The sequence below is a fragment of the Narcine bancroftii genome, chromosome 1 (genome assembly GCF_036971445.1).
Source record: "Narcine bancroftii isolate sNarBan1 chromosome 1, sNarBan1.hap1, whole genome shotgun sequence".
Lineage (NCBI taxonomy): Eukaryota > Metazoa > Chordata > Chondrichthyes > Torpediniformes > Narcinidae > Narcine > Narcine bancroftii.
The window spans coordinates 149,536,277-149,556,501 of NC_091469.1; the positions used below are offsets into that span (position 1 = coordinate 149,536,277).

General features: G+C 40.3%; 1 protein-coding gene across 7 annotated transcripts in view; it reads right to left on the reverse strand.

Moving 5' to 3' along the window:
- clcn3 (chloride channel 3) overlaps window positions 1–20,225 on the reverse strand; it is a 217,039-nt gene that overhangs the window by 188,306 nt on the left and 8,508 nt on the right. The window contains exon 1 of one of the 7 annotated variants that reach the window (XM_069941437.1): window positions 15,997–16,014. The exons of the other annotated variants lie outside the window; for them this stretch is intronic. The gene's annotated coding sequence lies outside the window, so the exon portion shown is untranslated. Of the gene's footprint in view, window positions 1–15,996; window positions 16,015–20,225 lie in introns of those variants that run through there. 7 annotated transcript variants of the gene reach the window in all.

The window sequence follows — 20,225 nt, forward strand, 5'->3', positions numbered from 1 at the left end:
ACAAATGTTAAATTCTATGCACAATAAACAGTAATATGGTATTACTGAGCCTGATACTGGTAAACTTGAAGTGAGAAGTGAATGACTACAGTATTAAAGCAAAGAACTTTCCTAAACATATACACATTACATACACATGTGCTTAGAATTAGAAGGGGGTCAAGTTAACTTAATAGTAACAAGTTAAAGTTTGATCCTGTTTTTATGTTTGAAAGAAAATTAAAAGTAACTTTTGTTTAAGTAACCATTTGTCTTGGTGAATTTCTATTGCTGCTGGGTTTTGGGGTCCTCTAGACTCGTAACACTAGATAAAGGATCCTGATCCAAAACTGACCTCTTCCATGGGTTATACCTGACCCAATTCCCTCCAGCTTCTCTATTCGATTGATTGAACTAATTGTCATTATCCAGTTTCTAGAACAATTCCCACAGATATGAAGGTACGAATGCATCTGAACCATAGAATAAATGGACAGAAAAAGGAAATTATAGACCAATTATCATGTCAAGACTTGGACAAAATGGCAAGAATGTCTGATTAAGGAAATGCTACAGGGTTTAGCAAATAATAAGATTCAGCTAATTCAACATTTATTAAAGGAAATACATTATTTTTCAGGTTGTGACTGACAGGATAGACAATTGAAGCCAGTTTAAATATAGCATTTCTTCTTTTAAAAGGTCAACAAGGTATCACACAATGTAAGTGCACACAATAGACAGAAGATGATATATTGGGATAGATTGATCATTTATTATTAATGACTAAAAATAAATTGATCACTTTTGTTTTGGAGGGCTGTGATGAGCAGCTGTTGTGTGGATTGGGACCACTACTCGTGTTTGAAGAGAACTATCGTGTAAAAGCATATAATGCTGAGGCTTTATATGGTTTTGGTCAGACCATTGTAGTATTATGAGAAATTTTGTGCTCCATATCTAAGGATGTGCTGAAAGGGTCCAGAAAAGCTTTTATGAGAATGATCCGAGGGATGCAAATGTTAACACCCAAGGCGTCTTTGTTGGTTCTGGGCCAAAACTCTAAAGTTTAAAAAGGTAAGGGAGGAATCTCATACTGAATATCAGAAGGGTTGGATAGAGTAGATGTGGAGAAGATATTTCCAGTAGTGAGAGAGTCTAAGACCAGAGCACACATCCTCAGAATAAAAAAGATGTCCATTTACAAGATAGATTTCTCAGCCTGAGAGTGGTGAATCTGTGGAATTCATTACCACAGATAGGTGGAGAGGCCAAGCCATTTGGTAGGTTTAAAGTGCAGGTTGATAGGTTCTTGATTAGTAAGGGCATCAAAAATTATAGGGAGAAAGCAGGAAAATGGGGTTGAAAGGAAGAATACAGTCGATTTGAATGAGATGGATCAAGTGGTCTCATTCTGACCCTAGCTCTTGTGGCCTTGCTATGGTCTTTCTGATAACAATCCATAAAAACAATTTTGATAAGAGGTTCAAGGATAATATTTCCAAATTTGCCAATGAATACCAAGATGGGTGCCAGCATTAGTTGTGCAGAGGATGCAGAAAGGCTTTCAAGAGGTTGCATGAATGCAAAGTGAAATGGTCAAGGGCATGGCAGGTAGAATATGTGAAAAATTGTGGATGATAGCTGATAGACATAACAGAAGGGTAGCTCAGCCCATTGAGATCCCAAAACGACAATCCCATCAGCCCGTTCTACCTCATTATTTCCTCATACTCCAACATCTGAAGAGATTGAACAGGCCAATTTTGGAGCTGCAGGCTCTTACACCAACACACAAGGAGGTAAACGAAGTGGGTAGTTGGCAAGCTGAAGTAATCAACATTTACGCGCAACTTTTCCATACCATCACAGCATGAATTAGAGATTCACAATTAATATATTAGAACCATAGAACACTGTAGCACAGAAAGCATCCCTTCTAGTCAGCACTGGTCCCACTGACTTGCATCTAGTCCTTAACCCTCTTGACCTCTCCCATCCATGTATCTATCCAATTTATTCTTAAAACATGAGTGAACCTGCATTTACCATGTCAGATGGCAGCTCGTTCCACATAGTGTTCCCCCTAATGTTTCCCCTAAACCATTCCCCTTTCATTTTAAAGCCATGTCTTCTCAAATTTATCTCTCCTAATCTAAGTGGAAAAAGCATACTTGTATTTATTCTGTCTATACCCCTCAATATTTGGTAAACCTCTATTAACTCTCCCCTCATTCTTCTATGCCCTATGCCCCAAGGGATAAAGTCCCAATCTATTTAATATTTCCCTGTCAATGAACTCCTAAAGACCCAGCAACCTCCTGGTAAATCTTCTTTCCAATCTTTCAATCTTACTAATATCCTTCCTCTAGTTAGGTGATCCTTCCTGTAGTTAATGTCAGATCACTCGCCTGAGTGCTACTGGTACCATGTAACCCAGTACTGCCTGTCACACGGTCAAGTGGTCGGAGACTAAACCAGCTCCCCACCAGGCTTGCCTCATATGGAGGGTGGCTTTGCACCCTGCAGATTAAAAAAAACAAGATCTATCAAAAGGCAGACGAACCCTCTCATCGAACTAGTGAATGGCCATCTAACAAACATGTGCCATGAACCACAGAAAGGGCATTCCTTGCATCAAAGCTTGGTCTGGCCATTCACTGCAAAAGAAATTCCACCAGCTGTCTTGAACTTTACCATGCTATGGATCTGGCAGGGGATGTCAAGAGGGGGCAACCCCAGCTCACCCAAATCCATTCACGCACATGCTGTATCCTCATATCAAAGCCACAAACTGACTGAAAGGAACCATCATCACCTATGGTATGGATAGCCAGAAGAAGAAAGTTAGGCATGCAAAACTGCACACAATACTCCAAATTTGGCCTCATCAATGTCTTTTACAACCTCACCAGAACATCCCTACTCCTGTACTCAATACTTTGATTTATCAAGGCCAAGGTGCCAAAAGCTTTCTTTACAACCCTGTCTACCTGTGAAGGCACTTTCAGGGAATTATGTATCTGTATTCCCAAATCACTTTGTTCCTCCACACTCCTCAGTGCCCTACCATTTACTGTATATGTCATACCTTCATTTGTCCTTCCAAAATGCAAAGCCTCACACTTCTCTGCATTAAATTCCATCTGCCATATTCTGGCCCATTTTTCCAGTTGGTCCAGATCATTCTGTAAGCTTTGAAAGCCTTCCTCACTGACCACAACACCTCCAATCATAGTGTCATCTGCAAACTTGCTGATCCAATTTACCAATTATCCAGATCATTGATTTAGACAACAATGGTCCCAGCACAGATCCCTGAGGCACACCACTAGACACAGGCCTCCAGTCTGAGAAGCCTATCACCCTCTGACTTCTCCCAAACAACCAATTTCAAATCCAATTTACAACCTCTCCATGGATACCTAGTGTCTGAACCTTCTGAAGTAACCTCTCAAGTGTGACCTTGTCAAAGGCCTTACTAAAGTCCACGTGGACAACATTCACAGTCTTTGCTTCATCTACGTTCTTGACAACCTCCTCGAAAAACTCAAAAAGATTGGTTAACTATCACACACAAAGCCGTGCTGGACTATCCTTAATCAGCCCTCGATTGTCCCAATATTTGTATATCTGATCTCTCAAAACACCCTCCAATAATTTACCTACTACTGACATCAGGTTCACTGGCCTGTAATTTCCTGGTTTACTTTTGGAGCCTTTCTTAAACAATGGAACATTATGAGCTACCCTCCAATCCTCTGGTACCTCACCCGTGACTGAGGACATTTGAAATATTTCTGCAGGGTCCCTGCAATTTCTACATGAGTTCCGAGGGAATATTATGTCAGACCCAGGGGAATTATCTACCTTTATTCACTGTAAGACAGCAAGCATCTCCTCCTCTTTCATCTTTATATGTTCCTCAGGCTTGGTGTCAGAACAAGTCTAATCAGGGAACATTAGGGTAACCTAATGGGACTGGTGGGGGGAGGTGGGCACAAACTGCCATTCAAGAACTCAATTGGGGGAGGTGCAGGTGCCATATCAGCCATGGACCTCCTCTGTCCGCCACCGTCACAGTTCCCCCTCCCTCTGGTGTACCAGACAAACGTGTGTGCTTACAGCGCATCCAGATGAAACCACGATTAATTTTGGTTAATAGTGTCACCCAGTGACGCTAGTGCTGCAGATGTTTGGGGGAAGGGAGACAATAACCCATGGGGGGGGGTGGGGGGGGGGCAGGCATGGCCCGTAGATGGTCCCTATGATCCTGCACCTGATGTTCCATGACACTACTGTTTCCCTTCCTTATACACTATGCCAATTTCCCGAGTAAATACTGATGCAAAAAATACAGTTTAAGATTTCCCCCATATTGTGAGGCTCCACATGGAAATGACCACCTTGATCTTCTAGGGGACCAATTTTGTCCCTTACTATGCTCTTACCCTTAATTATACTTAATTATACTTCAGGTTTACCTTTACATTATCTGCCAAAGCAACCTCACATCTTCTTTTAGTTTCCTGATTTTTTTTCTTGAGTTTTTCTTGTATTTTTATACTCAAGTACCTAATTTTCTTGCATCTTTATACTCCTCAAGTACCTAATTTTCTTGCATCTTTATACTCCTCAAGTACCTAATTTTCTTGCATCTTTATACTCCTCAAGTACCTAATTTTCTTGCATCTTTATACTCCTCAAGTACCTAATTTTCTTGCATCTTTATACTCCTCAAGTACCTAATTTTCTTGCATCTTTATACTCCTCAAGTACCTAATTTTCTTGCATCTTTATACTCCTCAAATACCTAATTTTCTTGCATCTTTATACTCCTCAAGTACCTAATTTTCTTGCATCTTTATACTCAAGTACCTAATTTTCTTGCATTTTTATACTCCTCAAGTACCTAATTTGCTACATATTGCCGATACCTGTTATACAGCTTTCTCTTTTTCTGAACCAGATCCTCAATATCCCTCAAAAACTTTCTAACTTTGCCTTTGATCCTGACAGGAACATACAAACTCTGTACTCTCCAAATTTCTCCTTTGAAGTTCCTCCACTTGCCTCACACATCCTTGCCTGAAAACAACCTATCCTAATCCATGCATTTTAGATTCTTTCTCATTTCCTCAAAATTGGCCTTGCTCCAATTTAGAATTTCAATACAAGGCCCAGACCTATCCTTTTCCCATATTTAACTTGAAACTAATGGCATTACGATCGCTGGACCCAAAATGTTCCCCAACACACACCTCTGATGAGCAATGCCACTCCTCCCCCTTTTATCCTCCTCTCCAACCCCCACCACCCCCCCACCCAACCGTTCTATCACGTCTAAAGCAATAAAAGGCCAGAACATTGAGCTGCCAGTCCTGTTCCTCCTGCAATCAAGTTTCACTGATGGCCAAAATGTCATAATTCCATATGTCACTCCACGCTCTAAGCTTGTCTGCCTTTCCTACAATACTCCTTGCATTGAAATAGATGCAACTGAGAACATTTTCACTATGTTCAACCCGTTGACTTCTATCAGTGCATGCAATTTTAACATCTTTTCCCTCCTCTCCACCTGCTCTGGCACTTTTAGCAAGGCTTTATCTGTTTACTTGGGTGGGGGTTAATTTTGATGATATTGTTTGTCTTTCAAGTGGCTCCGTGGAGGGGGAGGAACCTGCAGATGCAGCAACTGTTAAATGTTTACAAAAAATGTGACTAAAAATAAAGCAAAATGCTTTAAGGTTTATAAATTCATGCAAATGAAGTTTGTTCAGTGTGAGTATAGTACTTTTGTCTTTTAAGCTGTTTATTCTTAATGCAGATGTTAGGCATTGCAAGAGTCTCAAGAAACCAAAAAACTCACTTATCTGGCATCTACCAATCTCAGTTTGTGCCAGATACCAGGAGTTTTACTGTACATTTTTAAAAATGAATCTTGAATCAGTTAAGCCAACCAATGTTGAGCAAACAATATTTTCTGTCAACTCAATAAGATTGGAACAGAGTTTTTCACAAGCATAACTTGGGCTGGAAGATAGAGGCTGACTGAAAGTGCATTGGAATCTTTCAGTCTTGTGCATCACTAGAGAAGATAGATGAAGGTGGACAGCACACCATCCAGCCTGCACCACAATTCAATACGATCATGGCTGATCGTGTAATTTCAGTATCCTATTCTTGCTTTCTATCCACACCATTGACCTCTTAAGCCAAAAGGCTACTTTTCATATCAAATGAACTGACCTCAACAACCTTCCGTTGCACTGAGTTCTACAAGTTCACAATTGTGACAGAAGAAATTTCTCCTCATCTCAGTCTTAAATGGCTTCCCCTTATCTTTAGATTGTGACCCTCTTGTTCTAGACTTCCTGCTTCTAACCTGTGTAGTTCTGTCAGAATTTATTACATTTTTCATTCTTCCAAATTCCAATGAGTACAACTCAAGTCTATCCTGACTTTTTTCATATGTCTGACCTAACATCTCAGAAATAAGTCTGGTGAACCTTCAGTGCAAGCCCTTAACAACAAGAATGTCCCTCATCGGTTAGGAGACTAAAACTATACACAATACTCAACATGTGGCCTCACCAGGGCTCTATCAACTACAGAAAGCCCTTTACAATAAATATCAACAGGTCATTTGCTTTCTTCATCTCCTGCAGTTGCTGTGTTTCAATATTCAATGACTGATGTACCATGTCATACCGGTCTCATTGCACCACCCCTGTTCTTAATTTCTCACTTTTCAGATAATCAACTGCCTGTTTGTTACTGCCAAAGTGGATAAGCTCACATTTGCCTACTTTATACTGAATTTGCCATGCGTTTGCCACTCTCCCAATCAGTCCTAGTCACCAGTAGCCTCTTGTAGCCTTCTTCGGTGCTCACACTATTTCAGATATCAAAGCTGGAGATATTACATTCAATTTGTTCATCTAGAATTCCAGATCATTAATATACAGCAAACTCCCTGGTATCTTACACCTAGAGGGATGGCAGATGCTGGACATATAAATTTTCCAGTTGCCTAAGACACAGTCTTACAATGCCCAACTAATATACCTGCATAAAGAATAAACAGTTTAAAGAGAAGACAGTGCAAAGGCGGTAGCATTTTATCTCTGGAGGAAATGCAATCCTTCAGAGTATACGACTCAAAAACCAAAGTAATTTGAAAAAAACCTCATTAACTAGTCCTTAATTATGAAAAGTTCTCTTTAATTAGATAATTCCAGTAGCTTACTATATAACCATATAACTGTTTACGGCGTGGAAACAGGCCATGTCGGCCCTTCAAGTCCACGCCAGTCTTAAAAAAAAAAGTCCACGCCAGTCTTTCGGCTTCACCTGAATAGTTCTATCTATTTGCAACAACCAGTTCATTTAGATATGGCTGCATGTTATGGCGACTGACAAATGATGGATGAATGCACTCTGAATTGGCCAAGCCTGGATTAACCATTAAGAAAAATAAGCACACATGCTTAGGGCACCAAGGGAAGGGGGAACCACAGAGTTTTTTTTTCCAGTGCTGGATTCACCATAGTGCAGCTAAACTAGGGCCCCACAAAAAGCCCCCCCCCCCACAATAAATGAAAAAAAAACCCATATATATATAAAAACATTATATTTAATATTTAATAGTTGTGGGGTCCAGCTTGGAAGAAGGGTCCAGCCTGGAAGATAACTAAATTTCTAATCTATTATTTCAATTAGACAATGGAAGGGTTGGGGGGTGGGGGGGGGGAAATGCAATCCTTCAGAGTATATGACACAAAAAGCGAAGTAATTTGAAAAAAACCGTTCCTAAGGCATCAATTGGCCTTAATCTGGTCCTGGAAGTAGCCATTGAGAAAATCCCACTTTCACAGAAGGGCTGCCACACAGCCACACCCTGCAGCCCTACAACCCACCAATCTACATTCATGCACGTTAAATCCTGAAAATCTGCAAGCTAAAGATCTGGACAACACAGCCCAGCCTCAAGTCACGATAGGTTTCAGGCAACCAACAGAGAAGGAAAACCAATATATTCATACCCGTTTATTACATATGTGATTATTATGTGCAATGTGAGAAATGTATTATAAGTGTATGTGTGTGCTCTGTGCCCCAGAGAAAAGCTGTTTGGTCTATTTGTATATGTACAGTCAGATGATCATTAACCTGAACCACTCTTTCTCAGAGGATTTTTAATCCAGGCTTTGGGAACTCAACAACAACATTTCTCATTCTGTGGCAGGAGAACAGCAATACATGTGTTTATGCAGGTGTATGTTTGTGTGTGTATGTTTATACATGTGTATATGTGTGTTTGTGTACTCTACATATTATGTGGTTGTGTGTACTGTGTGTTTGTGTGATGAGAATGTGTATGGGAGGAGAAGGAGTATGGGTGTGTGTTTGTGTAGAAGTGTGAGTGCAGGTGCCTGTGTGTGTGCGTACATGCGTGTGTGTGCAGTCATGCAAAAGCATAAGTGCATGTGCCTGCCTGACCTCATGTAAATGAAATTAATGTTTTTGGTTGGACGTGGGAGAGAGAGAGAGAGAGAAAACTGACAAAGTAAGTATTATGGCTCCTTACCTTGTGGACATTGTCCCTTTCCATCCAATTTAATGATATTGCTTGAAAAGAATATTCCCTCCAAGAAAACATCTGTTACCTTCAATAGGATTCGTTTAACCAATTGGCAAAGGTAAGAGTCAGAAAATGGGAAGACATTCTGACCAAAAAAATGCCAAATCATCTTTAGCCCATAGGAAAGGACCTGCTGCACCTTGCCAATCAAACTCAGCATCAGTGATTGGATATTAAAACCATCCTTCCGCATCCTGGAGCTATCTTCATGAACTCCAGATGCAAAAAACTCCTGGGCAAAATCACTTAAGGAACTTCTTTTCACAGTAAAAGCAAAGTAGCAAGCTTCCTCCTGCAAGGATATCCGTAGAGCTTTCCAATTGAATCCCAAAAAACTCAACAACTCCTCAAGAAGTGCTAAGAGAGGTCGGATGTCTTTAATTTCCTGAAACATGTCCACAAGCAGCTGGGGAAGCTGTTGCTGTAATCCCAGACCAACATCTCCAAGCTGACCATGATGCAGGGCTTATAACAACAGGTGATACAATTCCCATTTGCTCTCTGGAAAAACTTTGGACATTGTCAGTCGAATGATCTCCAGGAGATCAGAATCTCCTTGGGTTGTCTGAGCACGGAACTCTGCGGCCAAAGGCTTCTGCTCAGATTTGCTGTAATAACTGGAATGATTTAATTCACGGGATAACTGGGGACTATTGTCCGAAATCTTCACTTGTGTTTCCCTTTCTACTTTTCTTGTTGAGGTCGGTGTTTCGGTGTGCTCCTTGAGAATTGTGTTCACAGTTCCCTGTTGACCTTGAAAATATCGGAATTCTTATTGGAAGAGCTGGTATCTTGAACCCAAGTTACTGGAACTGTAACAGCACTGCGCCTACCATGTCGCTGTCATAATTAATCCCCACCCTGTTCCCTGGATTTACTAATATACTTAATACAGTATTAATAAAGACTTACGAGGCAGGGATAGGGAGGCACTTTGGGAGTCGCCCCAGCGGCTTCAGCCAGCATCTCATTTACTTTTATTTTTTAAATTTATTTTTAGACATACAGCATGGTCACAGTCCATTTTGACTCACGAGTCCATGCCGCCCAATTTACATACACCCCCGCATGGCATGTTTTGAATGGTGAGATGAAACCAGAGCCCCCAGGGAAAACCCACGCAGACACGAGGAGAACATACCAATTCCTTACAGACAGCACGGGATTCAAGCCCCGGTACCGATCGCTGGCACTGTAAAGGCGTTGCACTAGCCACTACGCTAACTGTTCCATTCATCCTGGGCACTACCATTTTATTCAAATACAACTTTATTGAAACTTTATTCAAACAGCTTCTGCGGGCAGGGCACAACTGGGCACTCCACTGGCTGAATGTTTGCTCCCATCTTCATGGTTTGTGTGATGCCTCAGAGAACATTTACTTTTACAATTTTAAACTTCTATTTAAATGTTTATTTATTCTTATTTATTTTAACTTTTAAAATGTATTTATTGCCTTGATTTTTTTTGCTGGTTGCTTAGGTTTCCGGTTGCTTGAATTCCAGATACCAGGGATTTTACTAGATAGTATGGGTCCCAGCATTGAATCTTGCTATACCCCACATTAATAACTACTCTCTGTTTCTCACCTTCCAACCAGTTTTTTCAATACATTACCTCCTGGACAATGTTCTCTTAATTTTGCACACCATTTGTGTTGGACCTGTCAAAAAAATAGGGGTTCAACAGCAGTCGAGGTCAGGCAGGCTCTACGTTGACCAGAAGTGGTGGGAATGATCAAAAACCAAGGTCAATCTTCAAACACGATCAGTATGGACAGGGAAATTGTGGAGAAGTCTGAAGAAAATAGCTTTAGTCTTTCCACTATAAAAAGAGATGTAAATTTTACCACAACACTTTAAGATTAAAAAAAAATGACTACTCAGTTGTTACAGCCAAGGGTTGCCAACCAAAATAGTGAAGTTTCCTCTCAAAACAGATGGGTAAAAATACAGTGGAAACAATGTCTTGGGAAGGCAAGTGACAAAGACATCGACCCAGAGGGTCACATAGGAAACTATCCTTTTGGACAACAAGGGCGGTAGCATTTTATCACTGGAGGAAATGCAATCCTTCAGAGTATATGGCACAAAGATTCAAAATTTGGCTTCAGAAGGGAGTTGAATAAATATATGAAGGAGAAAAGATGGTCATTATGTGGGAAAGGTACAGATGGAAGGGCAAACTGAATTGTTATTCAAAAGAGCTGAATGATCTCATGTTCTGTATTATTCAACAATACTTTCCATTCCTTTAATCTCTTCAGCGACATCAGCCCCTTGTTAATAAATTTAATTTTTGTTCTTCAGAGGAAAATGACAACTTGCAAATTGTTTGTCATTCTTTTCTGGCCACCTTTAAAACATCAATTATATTTTAAGCTGCTTTCAGGTGAATAGCTGGGAGAATGCGGCTCCGGAGCCGGCTGCGGGCGTGTGCGAAGCGACATTCAGGTGGCAGCGCTGAAGGCACTGTTCTGACAGCCGAAAGGTCCGCAGCAGGGAGAGGCGCCGTGGATCAAACGCCGGCTCCTGTCGACTGTGGCCGTAGTTCTGCCCACTTTCAGATGCCTAGAAGCGGAGAATACATCTACCAGAGGAGGGTTGAGGTCAGGGTTCTCCGCCTTCAGGTTGCCTCCCAACAGCCACACTCAGGTATTTTAGGCAGCTTTGCGTTGGGGTATTCTGGCCACCTGAAAGCAACTTTAGATGGACATTAAGACATACCATCAAAAAAACCCAAAGTACTCTGGTTATTGAAAAGGAAAAAATTCCCAGATGTTTGAAATGTGAAATAAAAACAGAATTCACAAGGTATTGAGCAGCATCTAGGCCAGTGGTTCTCAACTTTTTTCTTTCCACTGACATTGCACTTTAAGTATTCCCTATGCCATTGGTGCTCTGTGATTAGTAACGGATTGCTTAAGGTGGTGTGTGAATGGGAAGGGAATCCCTGCTCTAGACCCAATTGTTACTGAAATATTTGGCTTGAGAAAAATTTCCTTTGGAGTTATGAAACAGTGCACATAATGAGTCAATTAGGTATGATTAAAACAGTGGTCTTCAAACTTTTTCTTTCCACCCACATACCACCTTAAGCAATCCCTTACTAATCACAGAGCACCTATGGCATAGGGAATACTTAAAGTGCTATGTGAGTTGGAAAAAAACGGTTGAGAACCACATTTTTAATCACCAACTTCCCCATCACAATTCATACTTGTGAAATCAAAACCACTCGAGCATACTTCCAACCATTCTTTCCAATTCTTCAGGAGTCTAGGTTCCAATGTCCTCTACAATCTTCCATCCATTAAACATTCAAACATATGAGATGTGCCAACTAGAAAACAATCAACCAATGATATTGCAGAGGAATAAACAGTCCAGCACTCCCAAAGCAAGTGAAACAATATAAACAGAATAAGGCAATCATCTGGAAAGGTGTGAGTGGCAAGAATCGACAAGAGTCCTTCTCTTGATAAAATGCTCAGATACAATTTCATCTGAAGTAAAATAATTTTGTCAGAAAGTACAGAGATTTTCCTGAATTAGGCAAAGACATCTGATGATTTGGTTAAAAAAAAAAGGATGTCCATGTTATCTTGCTATTGGTAACTCTTGCTTTTTATATGAACAAGAAGCGGGAGTTGACCAACTCCAGGCCAACTGCTCAGGCCAATTCCATATTTAATAAGATGATGGCGAATAGAATTGTCAAGTTCAACTTCAAATTTATTGTCAGCGTACATACATGACATCACATACGACCCTGAGATTTATTTTCTTGCAGGCCAGGCAGAATCTTTACTGATCAGTACTTGTAAACTGCAAGAAAAAGATACATATACACAGGAGAAATGAAAAGAAAGAAATGAAAACAATCCGACTGTCCAAACCCAGAAAAAAATAAACATTCCGTCATAAATAATGTGCAAAGTTAGAGTCCTTAAACAAATCTCTGATTGAGTCGGTTGTTTAGGAGTCTAATGCTGGAGAGAGAACAACTGTTCCTGAACCTGGTAGTTTGAATCTTGACTGTGATGCCCATCAGCAGCATTCCATGTTGATGTTCTCGATGGTGGGGAGAGTTCTGCCTCTGATGTGTAATGGGCTGTCTCCACTACCTTTTGCAAGGATTTCCACTCCAAGATATTGGTGCCCTCATACCAGGCCAGGGAGCACACTTTCCACCACCTATCTGTATGTTTGCCAAGATTTCCAAACCTCCACAAACTCGTGAGCAAGTAAAGGCACTGACATTCTTTCATCACAATTACATTAGTTATGCTGGGTCCAGGAATGGACCTCCGAGATAGTGACTTCCAGGAATTTTAATTTGCTTTCCCTCTCCACCTCGGATTCCCCAATGACACTGGATCGTGCACCTCTGGTTTTTCCTTCCTCAAGTTCACAATCAGATCCTTGGCTTTGGTGACATTGAGTGAGAGGCTGTTGATAGTACACCATTCAGCCAAGTTTTAAATTTCCCTCCTGTATGATGACTCATCACCATTTTTTTTAAATACAACTCAGGACCGTGGTATAATTGGCAAGTTTGTAGATGGTGTTGTGACAGATTATATATTTTATTTTGTATATGTTTTAAAAGGAGAAATTATGGCAGTTTTTTTTGAAGTGTTGGTCACATACAAACACTTCAAAACAGATCTCATTTAAAATGCCAGAGCTCTGCTCAAGCCAGACAGTCCAGGCTCCGGGTGCCTTTGCACAAACTTTGAAGTGTGCCTATAGAGACTTCACAAGGAGATGTTAATTGGACATGCGGTGGAGTAATGGATTATCGGTTTGAAAAACAACAATGACAGACTCAGAAGATTAGGTCTGGAGCCACAATATGAATGCAGCTGGCAGTTCTAAGAGGTTCATGTGTTTTTTTCTTCAGAGAGAGAGAATTCAGTACGACAGTTCAGCAACTTGGACTGGAACTTGACAAGCTGGCAAGCTTGTAGAAAAAAAACCATTTTTAAGCTGGGTTGAGAGTTCTTAGTTCAGCCTGGTCAAAGCCCTTGTGGTCCATCCAGGAGGAGAGGACTGGCTGCATAATGTTTCACTTGAAATGAGGGAAACAAAAAGGAACTCTGTGGTGATCTGAAAGGAAGAGGTTATCATCTGGAAAAATCTGATGGGGCAAGTTTCTTCAGCAAGAAACTGAAATGGCTGATCAGAAGGAATCAGTTGTGGGTGTCCTACAAGCAACAAATATCTCTCTCTGAAAACCGACAAGAACCTTCCTGAGCAATAACCATTTAACTTTCAAGCGCCAAAGACTGGTGAAATTCATAAACGTTAAATTCTGTGCACAGTATTAGAATTGCCTGCAACCAGTGAACTTAGAGGAATGAGAAGTGAGATTGGACTGTGAACCAAAGAACTTTTCTGAATTAACATACACATGCACTTAGAATTAAAAGGGGGCTAAGTTAAGTTAATTAAGTTAATAGTAATAAGTTAATGTTTGATCCTATTTTCATGTTGAAAGGTAATTGAAAGCAACTTGTGTTTAAGTAACCATTTGTCTTGGTAAATATCTATTCCTGCTGGGTTTTGGGGTCCTCTTGGGTCATAAGTGTTGTTGTCATATCGAGACATGGACTCGTAGGTGTAAGGAGAGTTCAGAAGCAGCTACGTACATGGCCCTGTGGTGCAAATGGAGATTGTGGAGGTGTTCTTACCAATCCTCACTAATTGGGATCTGGAGGTGAGGGAATCCAGGATCCAGTCACACCATGGGGTATTTCTTCTGATCAATTTTGAGAGGATGATGGTGTAGAATGCCAAACTATCGTCAATAAAAAGCCTCCTGATTCATGCATCTTTGCTGTTCAGCTGTCTCAGGGTTTTGTATCAAGCCATTAAAAGCTCTTTTAAGTTCAACCTCACATTACTACCTATCCAAAGTAACATTCCATGCCTTTCTTTTCAAGAATGTCTTTAAAACATTGAAATATTCTGCTTCCATCATTCTTTGAGGAGAGCATTCCAAAAACTCACAGTCCTTCTCGCAATTTCTTTTTTAATTTTTTTTTTTTTTAAATCATACAAAAATTTACAATAAAAATCTTTAAAATAGTCTAATCCATTATACATGTGGTGTGTTATATCCCCACTCCCTTCCCCTAAAGCCCTCAGGAAAAAATAGTGAAAAAATGCAAGATGTCAGAAAAAAGACCAGAGATTCTCCAGAGAGTCCTTTTCCAGAAATCATATTTACCATCAAATAAAGGTCACCAAGGATTGAGGTTACTAGAGAAATTATTAAACATTCATGCCAATATTCTGCAAATATGGGTGCAATATCTTCCAAAATATATGGTATCTATTACTTAACCTATATGTAATTTTCTCAAGTGGTATACAACTACAAATTTCTGCATTCCATCTCTCCATTCCCAAGTCTGTATCTGATTTCCAAGTTAGAGCAATACATTTCCAAGATACTGCTAAGGCAATTTTTACAAACTTTATTTGATACATATTTAATTTTAATTTAGGCATAATACCTTTAATATTACCCAACAGAAATAACATTGGGTCCTGAGGGAATTTAATTCCTGTTATTAGTTCTAATCAATTACTCACATCAAGCCGGAAAGGTTTTACTTTAGGACACTGCCAAGTAAAATTCAAAAATGTACCAACCTCTTGCCCACATCTAAACCACAAATCTGATCATGTATAGTTAAATCTATGCAAGGTATAACCAGCGTTGTCTCCGCTCCATCCTCAACATTCATTGGAGCGCTTTCATCCCTAACGTCGAAGTACTCGAGATGGCAGAGGTCGACAGCATCGAGTCCACGCTGCTGAAGATCCAGCTGCGCTGGGTAGGTCACGTCTCCAGAATGGAGGACCATCGCCTTCCCAAGATCATGTTATATGGCGAGCTCTCCACTGGCTACCGTGACAGAGGTGCACCAAAGAAAAGGTTCAAGGACTGCCTAAAGAAATCTCTTGGTGCCTGCCACATTGACTACCGCCAGTGTGCTGATATCGCCTCAAACCGTGCATCTTGGCGCCTCACAGTTTGGCGGGCAGCAACCTCCTTTGAAGAAGACCGCAGAGCCCACCTCACTGACAAAAGGCAAAGGAGGAAAAACCCAACACCCAACCCCAACCAACCAATTTTCCCCTGCAACCGCTACAACCGTGTCTGCCTGTCCCGCATCGGACTTGTCAGCCACAAACGAGCCTGCAGCTGACGTGGACATTTACCCCCTCCATAAATCTTCGTCCGCGAAGCCAAGCCAAAGAAAGATAACTGATGTAAAAAGTTATACTGCACCAACCTGTATCTTACATTAATTGTATTTGTCACGCTATCCCTACACAATTCCATCCAATTTTGCTCACCTATTTGCCGATTCAAATCAACTTCCCATCGCTCTCTTGACTCATGCATCCCTTCTTTAGAAGATTCCTTTTGTAACAAAACATTTAATGCAGAGATAAATTGTAATAGTATATTACTATCACAAATCAACTATTCAACCACACTACAATTTGGTCATGTCAAATTTGTACCCTGTTTTTCATTCAGAAAAGCCTTTACTTGATAGCAACAGAGAAAGCTATTATTAGATATTCTACTTTTATTTGATTATTATGATTTGAATAGATGGAGCACATTACCAATAACTTTAATTTGTAAACTGTATTAAGATTAATATTTTTTTTCCTAATTACAAGACCTTTTTCAATTTAATGAATATCAGGAAATTTTTATGGAATGGTAAAATGGCAAAGGTTTCTTTGGAAAAATTAACTTGGAAGTTTGATTTGGGAAGCTTGCAACTCCCTAATTTTAGGGCTGCCCAGTTGAGATTTATTAATGTATTGTTTGACTGAGAGAAAAACCCCACTTGGGTAGATATTGAACTCAATAAACTAGAGAAGAAATGAATTCACAAGATTTTATTTATAAATGGAATTCTAACTATTTTGAATCATTTGATTGAGATCTGGAGAAAGACTGATAAAGAAATAGGTTCAAGAGGTGACTGGATCCTGGATTCCCTCAACTCCAGTTCCCAATTAGTGAGGATTGGTAAGAACACCTCCACAATCTCCATTTGCACCACAGGGCCACGTACGTAGCTGCTTCTGAACTCTCCTTACACCTACGAGTCCATGTCTCGATATGACACCTTTAGCATAGAAAGACATTCCATTTTCTATAGTTAACCAATCTTTAAGGATTTGGTCATGTCAGAATATTAAAAATATAGAAGATTGATTTAAAAGAGGTCAATTTTTGATCTTTGAACAAATGAAGAATAAATTTAATCTATCTCGCACAATTTCTTGTGGAACTTAATATTTTAGCTTGGTATTTGATTAGTACTTCTTTTATGGTGATGTTTTTCAAGGGGCTTGTCAATCTACCGACTCCACATCCCTCACGAAATGCATTTATCTGAAGTCCAATCTCAAACGAGACAGAAAAATCAAAATCCAACACACAGTGCACATGCCTACACACTTGTATGCTTCGAACACCTACAGCAAACAACTCAAACTAGTGCAGAGGTAACACCAATGCTGTGCCACAAAATTCACTAAATCCACATGCAAGGTAAGTGAGGGTCAGCACCCATCAGAAGAACAGTTCCAAATTATACTTCGTTGATTGACAAACAGGGCTCTTGTTCTTATGCCGAACACGAAGATTTCTGAAACAGGAGTTCCTCTTGTGCTTTGAAAGGGCAGATATTACAAAGTAGATGGAGGAAAAGATTCTAGGATTGTCCCAAAGCCTCCAAGGTGGAACAATCCCACCATCCTGGTCCATGACAACATTGACTGAAGCTACACACCAGCCCAAAGTAAAAGATGGAGGCATAACACCAAATTATCCTCCTATCCCATAATTCACCTTCTATCCATATAACATAACAATTACAGCAAGGAAACAGGCCATTAGGCCCTTCTAGTCCGCACCGAACCAAACACCCCTTTCTAGTCCCACCTCCCTGCACAATGCCCATAACCCTCCATCTTCTTCTCATCCATAGACCTGTCCAACCTTTTCTTAAATAATACAATTGACTCCGCCGCCACTATTTCTCCTGGAAGATCATTCCACACGACTACCACTCTCTGAGTAAAGAAGTTCCCCCTCATGTTACCTCTAAACCTCTCCCCCTTAATTCTTAACTCATGTCCTCTTGTTTTAATCTTTCCTCCTCTTAACGGAAATAGTCTATCCACATCCACTCTGTCTATCCCTTTCATAATCTTAAATACTTCTATCAAATCCCCTCTTAACCTTCTACGCTCCAAAGAATAAAGACCTAATCTGTCCAATCTCTCCCTATACTCTAGATGCTTAAACCCAGGTAACATTCTGGTAAACCTTCTCTGCACTCTCTCCATTCTGTTTATATCCTTCCTATAATTAGGCGACCAAAACTGCACACAGAACTCCAAATTAGGCCGCACCAACGTCTTATACAATCTCAACATCACCTCCCAACTCCTATATTTCATGCAATGATTGATAAAGGCCAGCATACTAAAAGCCTTCTTCACCACCCTATTCACGTGAGTTTCTAAACTTAGTTTAGGAGTAACTTAGTTACTCCTAAATCTTTCTGCTCTTCTGTATTCCTCAATGCTCTCCCATTTACCACGTATGTCCTATTCTGATTCTTCTTACCAAAATGAAGCACCTCACACTTATCAGCATTAAATTCCATCTGCCATTTTTCAGCCCACTTTTCTAAGCAGCCCAAATCCCTCTGCAATCCTTGAAAACCTTCTTCATTATCCATTATTCCACCTATCTTAGTATCGTCTGCATATTTACTAATTTACTAATCCAATTCACCACCCCATCATCTAGATCATTAATGTATATAACGAACAACAATGGGCCCACCTTTACCAGCCTACAGGTACCACAATGATCATTCCAGACACCATAGACATTCAAGAACAGTTTCAGACGATGATAATCTTAAAGTTTATCCAAAAGACTCCAAAAAACTCATCCTCAACTTATTGAATGACACTGTAGAAATCAAAAATAAAAGACAACATACAAAGACAACTGCTCAGTCCATTAAGTCCATATTGACTTCCAAAATAGCAGATTTCATATTTGTTGTCAGAATACACACATGACATTACATACATGAGATTCTTTTCCTGCAGACGAGGCAGAATTACCACTTATTTTGTAGTGCAAAAAACTGTACACATGCAAACAAAAACAATTTTTAAAAAAATCAATAAAGTGTAACGGTCCTTAAATGAGTCTCTGAGTTTGTTGTTGAGGAGTCTGATGGTGGAGGGGGAGCAGCTGTTCCTGAACTTGGTGGTGTGGCACCTATACTCTTTCCTCATGGTAGCGGCAAGAACAGGGCGTGTACTGGGTGGTTTGGATCCTTGACGATTGCTGCTGCTCTCCTACAGCAGCATTCCCTATAGATGTTCTCAATGGTGAGGAGGGTTTTGCCTGTGTCCATTATCTTTTGCAGGGCATTCTTCTTTCTTTGGCTTGGCTTCGCGGACGAAGATTTATGGAGGGGGTAAAAGTCCACGTCAGCTGCAGGCTCGTTTATGGCTGACAAGTCCGATTACATTCATTACATTACATTCAAGGTAAAGCCCTGCAAAAGGTAGCAATCCCATCAGTCCTATTTCTCCCTTCTATTTTTTTCCCCTATAATCCATCAGATCATCTTTCACATGGCTCAAATTCACCTTTCATTCTTTTTTCTGTATATTGGCTAATGTAGATCAGTCAACTAACACACCAGCATGTTTTTGGGATGTGGGAGAAACAGATGGAAATCCATGCTGGCAGAGGAAGAATGTATAAACACCAGGCTGTCAGTATTGGAGGCAAAGCTTGAACCTTGGACTCTGGAGCAACAAGACAATAACACTCACTGCTGAGCCAGATGCAAGGAATTACTGAGGGTTGTAAACAAGGCTCAGGCCAATACACAAACCACCTTCCCCTCCATCTACAATTCCAACTGCCTTGGAAAAGCAGCCAACATATTAAAAGATATATCCCACCCCAGCCACACACTCTTCACTCCTCCCATCAGGAAGATTCAGGAGTGTGAAATCACACACCACCAGTTTCGTTCCTCAATGAATTTCACAAACCAAAATGCTGCACATCTATTCAGTGGGTACATGGATGTCAAGCTGAACTTCTCATAAAACAAACTTCATTACTGCATCTTGATATGTGACCATAAAGTTAAACTTGACATCAGTGTGTTCCTTACAGAACTCTAATGCCAAGGCTATTTTTCTTTAATGATTAGCAAACCTCATCCATTTCAACGATTTCCACAAAGTCCAAGTGGGAAAAAAAAGCAAATGATTAACAGAACAGGGCACTGTTCCAAAGAAGTTGAGCATAAATGACAAATGCAAAATGGTCAGCATGGACACAGTGGGACAAAGGGACAGTTTCTGTGCTAGACCACTATAATTCCGTGCCTAACTTTAAAAAGAACATTTTTATTATACAGTCAAAATATTCAGCACCTTCTGCAATACCATCTCTCCATACCAGATCCATTTCCTGCACTTGATATCGATCTTTAGTTGTGATGCAA